Below are 10,375 nucleotides of genomic sequence, written 5' to 3' on the forward strand. Positions count from 1 at the left end.
TGTTTTGTCATTTATATACCGATTAGTTCTTACCCATACGGGAAAGTGTTAAAGCATTCATAAGGTTTGGGAACTCCCCATGAGCCGTACAGCAATCAAGAGGAAGGGAATGGAGGAAGAAGTCTTAACCACATCCCAATTAGTAACAACCATGGAATATCATAATGTTCTCACAGAGCTTATAAAGAAGCATATAAACTTCATATAATGTGGACTCATTCGCACCAGACTGGGGGGTATAATGTATTGGGGTTCATTGCAGGAAGCAGAACGATGATTAACGGGAAGAAAAAATGTTAATTCCGCATCCTAACAGGCTCCGAGTCTGAGCAGACATCTTGTGGGGACGGCTATGTTCGGACTGGCTTAGTATGTAATCACTGAGATTGTGTGAAAAGTGATGCAGATGAAAAAATTTGGAAATTCTGCGGAATACTTTCTGTAAAGCATAACTTTATACTAAGTGTTTAGTTTTTTTAAAGGGCTTTGAACTTTGCAAAAAATAAATGAGTTTCTAATATTTCTTTAAAAAAAATTCTCCTTAAAGAGGTCTTTTATTAAGGAATTTTCAAACAAAAATTTATTTTTAATACCTGTGTATTCCAGTGTATTATTGCTAGAATTACGGCCAAGTAGACATATGCATAAGACATTCCTAGATGTTTCTGTTGGACCCACAGCTGCTGGTTTTAACATCAGCCCTTATTGTTGTGTTAAGGACAGATTGGCGATCAAAAGGCATAAGGAGGCTCCATCTTTTATTTTCATCACATAAATAATGTGGGTAAACCATGAGACTTTAATTTATAGTATGGAGGAAAAGCCAGGATGCCTACAACTTGGTTGTTAGGTTGCTGCAAAAGCATAAAGGAATAAAAGTCTTCTGGATGAAAATACGGAACATTGGGTTGAGTCTGGTGCTGGCCGGGGAACACTTAAATGGTGTCTGATGGTGGAAGGTAGGAGACTATATAGGTTGTAGGTTGTCGAAATTCTGGGAGTGTGCAGAATTTCTACATGACTTGCTTGACCTAAGTGCACTGAGTTTTAGTAGCAGTTAGGCCAGGGCCTTGGCTATCTGGAGGAGAAAGTTGGTACCAAATGGTGAGTTGGGGGACGGAAAGGTTGTAGCTGAGGATATGGTGGATAATAAGTTGGGAGACATGACGTAGAGACCTGTATGGAGGAGAATACCCCACATTACACATCAATGCTGAGGTCAATATTCTTTCACAGTGTATAAGGGTTTATACTGCCAGGATTTGAGTCAATCACATCCTCCTATGGGTGATAGATTGGATACTGCTATATTATCATTTATGGTGCTGACTGCTATTGAGCAGTTACTAGTACTGCAAAATATCATGAAGTAAAAACACATATTGAATAAGTCCATAATAGAGTGTCTTTCTCCTGAAGCAAGTGCATGACAAAGACACTCATCGATGACTTTGGGGCAATATGGTAATGCAGCGCCCCAGGGTCCTGGCCGTTGCAGTAATGTCGCTCTCCCACCAGGGGGAGTGATGTTACGTCTGATTGCACTAAAGGAGTTCACCTTGCCATGTATCACAGTCACACACTACACTTCACACTGCGGCCACCAGGGGGAGCAAAAGGTCCTATCTATTAGGCCACTCCTCACACACGGGTAAAACTGGGGGTTAGATAGGAAGTTAGCCAGAAAGCTGACTGGGGAGACCCAGGGAGGACCTGTCAGGGGTGGGATCCTGACAGTGGCCTAGCACGAGATAGAACGTTATGGAGCTGCAGCTGCACCCTATTGCGGCAGCATCCCAAGAAACGACAAGAAGCGAAGTACCGTATATTGTGGAGAGTGAGAACCGAAGTCACAGCACAAGGAGATAATAACGGGAGGAGTCCTGCCCCGAGATCGGCAGCCTCCTTCCAAGGCGCGTAGCCGGTGGCTGGAACACCGAGGGAGAATTGACTCTATGCATTACTCTAAACAACGGCAGGACAGTTAATTCCAAGTTGGCTGCCCAACCTAAATACCTAAGAAGACACGGAGGCAACTGTGGGAGAGGGGCGTCTCTAGGGTCCCTATAAATTAACTCCAGGCCTACCCCGTCATACGGGTTGTCCTATCCATACCATCTGGGGGACAGAGAGAGAGAACATCAGAAACATCTACAAAGGTTGTGAGGACTTTTCCGTGGTGCTCAGCAGGGAGGTACTACAACACACAGGCGCTAGTAGGAAGGCTACAGATTTCCTCCTGGCTAAGGGGACTCTGGATGTGCCTTCGGACCGGCCGGACTCAGTCTGCCCTGTGGACGGTACTCTGGACTGTGGACCCTGAAGTCTTCAGTAAAAGGTAAAGAGACTGCAACCTTTGTGTCCTCGTTATTCATCGCGCATTACAACATCCTTCATTACCACCTACTCATCAAGGGAAGCCCTGGGGACATACTTCACCTGTGGGAACGTATACCATCTAGCTGCCATTCCATCACCCCAGTGGACCCCTAGCAGCGTCGGTCATCCTGACCGAACACCACAGGTGGCATCACGAACACTTGACAAATTACACCTTTAATTGGGCGCCCCTCAGCAGGGCCACGGACCGGGTCGGGCCACCATGACATCCCCAGAACTGAGGCAGACGGACCCAGTACCGAGTACCCCACTGCCCTGCGCCTGGGGGCGATCCAGTAATATCACTTGATGTCGGTCATGCTGTTCTGAAGGTATTTTCTATATACTTATATATAAGTAACATGATTGGTGTGTCTCAGTTTAAATATCCTGACTGTGCACAATGTAGCTGACCCCAGATGAAGGATTAGGCGAAACACGTGTAAGGATAAGCTGGCTATCTATGTTCAGGGGCTTCCTATTAATTTTTCACTCAACCGTTTCCTACTTTGTATTTTTACTTGCTATTTGTGTAATAGTTCAATAGTGGATATTTTATAGATCCCGTTAGGGGGTTTATATAAACACTAGATGGTGGCCCGATTCTAGCGCATCGGGTATTCTAGAATATGTATGTCCACGTAGTATATTGCACAGCCACGTAGTATATTGTCCAGTGATGTAGTATATTGCCCAGTTACGTTGTATATTGCCCAGTGACGTAGTATACAGCACAGAGCCACATAGTATATTGCACAGCGACGTAGTATATTGCACAGCGGCGTAGTATATTGCCCAGCCACGTAGTATATTGCACAGCGACGTAGTATATTGCCCAGCCACGTATGTCACAGGTTAAAAAAATAAAAAAATAAACATATACTCACCTTCCGCAGGCGCGTTGTAGTTCTGTCGCCTGTGTGGGGTGCAGGTGGCAGCTTCCAGTCCCAGGGTGTGATGACATCGCGGTCACATGACCGTGACGTCACGGCAGGTCCTTCTCGCGCAGGCGCACAGGACTTGTGATGACGTCGCGGTCACATGACCGTGACGTCATGGCAGGTCCTTCTGCCATACGATCCTTGCCACCGGAACGTGCCGCTTGCATGGACCGGTCACCGGAGGATCGCGATGAGCGGGAAAGGAGGCGGAAGGTGAGTATATAATGATTTTTTATTTTTTTTATTATTTTTAACATTAGATCTTTCTACTATTGATGCTGCATAGGCTGCGTTAATAGTAAAAACTTGGTCACACAGGGTTAATAGCGGCGGTAACGGAGTGAGTTACCCGCGGCATAACGCGGTCCGTTACCGCCGGCATTAACCCTGTGTGAGCCGTGACTGCGGGGAGTATGGAGCGGGCACTGACTGCAGGGGAGTAGGGAGGGACTAATCAGACTGTTGCTGATTGGTCGCGGCAGCCATGACAGGCAGCTGGCGCGACCAATCAGCGACTTGGATTCCATGACAGACAGAGGCCGCGACCAATGAATATCCGTGACAGACAGACAGAAAGACGGAAGTGACCCTTAGACAATTATATATATAGATTAATTTACTCTTTTCTTGAACATAGATGAGTCTGTTCCCTTATTTTATTTGCATATTGTTATCTATGAAATTTAGAAGCCTTTTTATAGTATCTTGGTGTCATCATTAGCTATGTACAGTATAGGCGTTTTTAGATATCGAGAATGGGTTAAAGAAACAATATTAGGTTCATTAATTGGCCTATATGTCCCAAGGTAAGCTATTAATAAATGCCAGCAGGGTTGTACTGGCTCACCACACAAACCAGGACTCAAAGGCAAACCCAATTTAAAGCTGTTGGAAGCAAATTAACTACTTTGAGAGAACCATTATGAAGTTTGTTAAAGGGGTGTACCAATTTCAGAAATCCCTGGTTCCTGACTGTAGTATGAATTAAAAAACCCAAACTTTTTTTTCTCAACCTTCTCGGGTCCAGGCAGTGGAGCGCCCCCACACCGCCGCAGGGCCGAGGGGTACCCGGAGCCGGGCCTCTGGGTCTCAGTCCTGGAGTTGTCACGGTGGCTAGACCCGGTCCGTGGCCCTGTCTGTCAGTGGGGGACGTCCGGTGCAATAAGTGGTGTTGTAACGGTGCAGTTGTGGGGTGCAGGTCGCGGTAAATAATGAGGACACCAGGTTGCAGTCTCTTTACCTCTTTACTGGAGATCTCTGAGTCCTCAGTCCAGAATACGGTTCACCAAGCTGCGCAAGTCCGGCCGGTCCAATGGCACCTCCAGAGTTCTCTTCACAGGTGGAAATCGGTGCCTTCCTTCTTAGCGCTATGTGTTGTAGTCCTTCCCTGCTGTGCTTACGGAAAGTACCCCACAACTGTTGTGTCTGTTTCTTAAGTTCCCTCACAACTCGATTAAATGATGTTCTTCTAATCGTCCGTCCCTTCCTGATGTTACAGTTAGAACGGCACCCGTTTGTCGGGTAGGCCTGGAGTTCTTCCGGGACCCTAGAGACGCCCCTCTCCCGCAATTGCCTCCCAAGACTTCATAGGTGATATGTGTTAGACAGCCCGCCTTAAACTGACTGTCCTGCCGCTGTTTAGAGTATTGCTTGAAGCTGAATGTTATAATACTCCCTCGGCGTTCCGGCCACCGGTAGTGCGCCTCAGTAGGGTGTTGCTCCGGTCTTACAGCACGACCCCTACTGGAATTCTCCTATCGCTTGATCTCGTTTCTCACTCAGCACAATCTATCTCGCTTCTAGTCCTTTCTTGGGCCCCGCCGCTTCCCGGAGCTGGCGCGGACCCGTTACGTTCTTTCCAATGCCAAGCCTCTGTCAGGATCCCACCCCTGACAGAGACCCTACTGTCTCTTCCTCCACAACACCCTCTGCCACTAGGTGTTGCTTCGTCCAATCCAGTCAGCTTTCTGATCTAACTTCCTGCCTGACCCCCAGTTTACCCACTATGGTGGGGAGTGGCCTAATGAATAGAACCCTTAGCTCCCCCCGGAGGCCCGGCTGTGAAATGTATTGGTGTCTGTGATACCTGATCAGATGAACTCCTTCAGTGCCATCGGACGCACCATGGCTCCCCATAATGGCGGAGCCACAGTACTGCAACGACCAGGACTCTGGGGCGCTGCACTCCCCCCTGGTTAAACACAGTACTCCGGGACTGGGAAGAAAACAACAATACAAGTTAGCAAAAAGACATACAATTTTGTTGAGTGCAATGACAATAAGTATACTTGAACAGGCTTCCCTTTATGGGAGGTAAGGACACTTGAACATTACAAACATGGCAAACATTATAAATTACAGGTTATAAATAACTCCCGTTACCCAACCGGGTATTCTACTAAGTGCAAGATTGTTGAACAATAATTTAACTTTGCCTTTAAGGACATACACTCTTAATCCACTAAAGACCTTCCTATAATCACATTATAAGGTATTTTAACTTTTCATTCTCCTTCTTTGGATCTGCAGGACCGCCTGTCCTATCGGCACCAGACCTACTGCCTCTCCTTTCTATTACAGGACCGCCCCGTTCAGCCAGGGCCTACTGCCTTTTCCACTACTATACACAGTATAGAACATAACTTTTCTTTCAGTTTGAGAACACTGAGCCGGCTCTACTTGGCTCCTATAAGGACTCACCCTCTAACCCTTACGGGTTCACTTTCTGTCCTTAGTAACACATTACTAACTTTCGATGGAGAACGCAGGGTTTACCTTCTATCCCCCCTTTTCTTATCAACATTATCAACTATCTTCTTCTCACAACATTAAACTTTCTCATTATCTTTCTGTCTACTATGCATGCTGGACACCACGTCTATCTCTACGGGCCCACTGCATCCTTCTTCTATCTTTCACCTTTTACTTCTCAGAACACATTATCAATATTTCTTCACATTTAACCAGTCAAACACATATAACTTTTCTCATATAGACATTATCAGCATTTTCTTTCATTGACATTATTGCTACCGGTCTTAAAGCAATATCACCATTTACGTGCAACAAATGAACATCCCCTTTAAGAGGGGACCAAATCTCTGTGAGGTAGCGCATCTTCTCAAGCTACCAGTCCATACTCATCAAAGGTTCCAGTGCGGTATCTTCGCAAAGAGTTCTTGTTTAAGTAAAACCAGTAGGGAGCGCCTTTAATAAGGTGCAAACTATATACAAAAGAGTTCGGATCATGCATTGTTCATGATTCAGCAGTTTTTAAAACTTGTGCAAAACTTGAAAGACAACCAAGAAAACAAAACAATAGGGATCCCGGGTCAACAAAGGGATCCCTTTAAGAGTTAACCCTTTACGGGTATAGCAACAAAGTAGTGGAACAGTAACTATTTACAGATTCAGGGTATCGAGGTTTATTCTTTTAAGTCTGGGGGCGGTCTCCGTGAGTACTGCCCTCCTCCCGCCACCACATAAAGGGCATCAGCACCCTGGATAGGGGTCTGGGTACTCACGGTTCTCCTCGGAGTGATGGTCCGCAGACACTTGGCACACAGGGAGATCGGGGGAATGGCCGCAGGTCTTGGGGAATCATCAGGGGGTGGTAGTGTCACTTCCGGCTTGTATTTACGTACATGCAAGGCATACCACCCTTTATCCCCCCAGTGGCGGGTATACTTAACTCGGTCTCCTGGATAGAGATCCCGGCCTGGGTGTCCCTCAATGAGATGCGCCTCTACATCCCGCCGGTTTACAAACACTTCTAAGGCGAGACCGGGCTCCTTAATAAAGCCCCAACCTCCCTGCATCCGGAAGGTGTTGACCACGCCATATCGCTGCGGACCCCAATTCTCCTCAGTAGCCTGCCTGACTTGGGCTTTCTTCTGAAGGTCTTTCTCCCGCTCAGCCTGACGTCGGAGCTCCTTCTTGCGGGCCCACTCCTCTTCTTGCTGCCGTAGCCGTTGGCGGTATTCCCTCTGGCGGATGACCTCGACACTCTCCCCCTCCTCCTGGGCATCCCCTGGGAACCCCATCAGATTGGTAGTGGCCGCGCGGGTCCATTTGAAGGTTACCCATTCTCCCTGGAGCTGCGTGGGTTGTTTAATGGGCTGTAGGGGGCGATCGGCCGTCTGCAGAGTTTCCCAGGGCCTCTCGCATTCAATGCGGCTACACACCCGTCCGGGTGGTCGTGGTGGGGGCGAGTCTACATCCACCAATAGGGGTTCCTCAATCGCCACGCCCGGGTTGGCGCCGTTACCTGCTCCCGCCGCATCTCCGGTGTCGGTCTCCTCTGTAGTCGGTGGTGAGAGCGACGCCTGGTGCGGCTCCTCGCCAGGGATGGTTGCTCGCTGGCACAGACTCCGGAACTGCCGGCACAGCTCCTCCACTTCCGCCCCGAGGATTTCCTGATTAGTGATGCAGCCTGGTAAAGATTCCGCCGGCTCCCATTGGTAGAACCTGGCACAGGTCTCCTCTCCCTCTCCGGGGTGGCTTCCGCGCTCCATGCTGCCAATCGGATTCTTCCTCGTGGTCTCCAGCAGTTCTTGCCCCTCCCCGTCCGGAGGGCGGCCTTTCTCTCCTCCACCATCCCACACTAGGAGGCGGGCCCTTCTCCTTGATGGGCACATTCTCTGGACATAGTAATAACGGTGAGGGGCGGGCTCCATTTTCGCGCCACTCTTCCAAGCTACGCCCACGAGGACACGCCCCATGCTCCCTGCGCGCCACATAGTGTTATAATGGCGGCGGTTTTGGCGGGGAATGTCGGGACACAGTCTTTGCAACATAATACAGTCCAAGCACAGTAAATCACAGTTCCAAGGCACACATGACCTGATTCTTCAGGCTTAAGTACATCCTGTTCGTGACGCCAAGATTTGGAGCGCCCCCACACCGCCGCAGGGCCGAGGGGTACCCGGAGCCGGGCCTCTGGGTCTCAGTCCTGGAGTTGTCACGGTGGCTAGACCCGGTCCGTGGCCCTGTCTGTCAGTGGGGGACGTCCGGTGCAATAAGTGGTGTTGTAACGGTGCAGTTGTGGGGTGCAGGTCGCGGTAAATAACGAGGACACCAGGTTGCAGTCTCTTTACCTCTTTACTGGAGATCTCTGAGTCCTCAGTCCAGAATACGGTTCACCAAGCTGCGCAAGTCCGGCCGGTCCAATGGCACCTCCAGAGTTCTCTTCACAGGTGGAAATCGGTGCCTTCCTTCTTAGCGCTATGTGTTGTAGTCCTTCCCTGCTGTGCTTACGGAAAGTACCCCACAACTGTTGTGTCTGTTTCTTAAGTTCCCTCACAACTCGATTAAATGATGTTCTTCTAATCGTCCGTCCCTTCCTGATGTTACAGTTAGAACGGCACCCGTTTGTCGGGTAGGCCTGGAGTTCTTCCGGGACCCTAGAGACGCCCCTCTCCCGCAATTGCCTCCCAAGACTTCATAGGTGATATGTGTTAGACAGCCCACCTTAAACTGACTGTCCTGCCGCTGTTTAGAGTATTGCTTGAAGCTGAATGTTATAATACTCCCTCGGCGTTCCGGCCACCGGTAGTGCGCCTCAGTAGGGTGTTGCTCCGGTCTTACAGCACGACCCCTACTGGAATTCTCCTATCGCTTGATCTCGTTTCTCACTCAGCACAATCTATCTCGCTTCTAGTCCTTTCTTGGGCCCCGCCGCTTCCCGGAGCTGGCGCGGACCCGTTACGTTCTTTCCAATGCCAAGCCTCTGTCAGGATCCCACCCCTGACAGAGACCCTACTGTCTCTTCCTCCACAACACCCTCTGCCACTAGGTGTTGCTTCGTCCAATCCAGTCAGCTTTCTGATCTAACTTCCTGCCTGACCCCCAGTTTACCCACTATGGTGGGGAGTGGCCTAATGAATAGAACCCTTAGCTCCCCCCGGAGGCCCGGCTGTGAAATGTATTGGTGTCTGTGATACCTGATCAGATGAACTCCTTCAGTGCCATCGGACGCACCATGGCTCCCCATAATGGCGGAGCCACAGTACTGCAACGACCAGGACTCTGGGGCGCTGTACTAGCGCTGAGTCTTTTCCACTGCTCCTGGTGTCAGTTATTGTCTGCAGAGCTGACGTCACATTGACAGTCAATAAATGAGTTTTGATTAGCTCTTGCCATCATCTGGGGAAGGAGATGTAGCGCCCCCACTGCCGCAGGGCCGAGGGGTACCCGGTACCGGGCCTCTGAGTCTCTGCTCTGGGGTTGTCACGGTGGCTAGGCCCGGTCCGTGACCCTGCTGAGGGGCGTACAGTGATAGATATGATGGATGATGGTGGTGGTGGTGCTGTAGTGGTAAATAATGAGGACACCAGGTTGCAGTCTCTTTACCGCTTTACTGACGGTTTTAGAGTCCTCAGTCCAGAGCGCTGTCAACAGGGCTGTCTGAGACCGGCCGGTCCAAAGGCACATCAGGAGTTCTCTTTACAGGTGGGAATCAGTGTCTACCTTCTAGCGCTGTGTGTTGTAGTCCTTCCCTGCTGAGCTCCCGGGGTAGTCCTCACAACTGCTTCTGTCTGTCTCTGATGTTCGTTCTCTCCGTCCCCCAGATGATATGGTAGAATGCACCCGTATGACGGGGTAGGCCTGGAGTTCTTCCGGGACCCTAGAGTCGCCCCTCTCCCACAGCTGCCTCCGTTGTCTGCTTAGGTGTTAAGTGAGACAGCCAACCTATAATTGGCTGTCCTGCCGTGGTTTGCAGTAGTACTTAAAGTCTCTTACTTGCTCGGCGTTCCGGCCACCGACTGTTTGTGCCTCAGAAGGATGTTGCCTCGGTCTAACAGCACGACTCCTTCTGGTCCTAATTCCTCTTTACTGTATTCCCGTTGTTCACTGGTTAGTTCTGCTCTGAGGAGTCTGCCAGGATCCCATCCCTGACAGGTCCTCACACTAGCTCTTCCCAGCTACTTCTCCCTGTCTTCCTGTCCAACCCCCAGTTTTACCAGAGTGTGAGGAGTGGCCTACTAGATAGGACCACCCCCCCTGGTGGCCGGAGTGTGAAGTGTAGTGAGGTGTTACCTGGTCAGAGAAACTCC

Source organism: Ranitomeya variabilis, chromosome 3, assembly GCF_051348905.1.
Source record: "Ranitomeya variabilis isolate aRanVar5 chromosome 3, aRanVar5.hap1, whole genome shotgun sequence".
In the NCBI taxonomy this organism is placed as follows: domain Eukaryota; kingdom Metazoa; phylum Chordata; class Amphibia; order Anura; family Dendrobatidae; genus Ranitomeya; species Ranitomeya variabilis.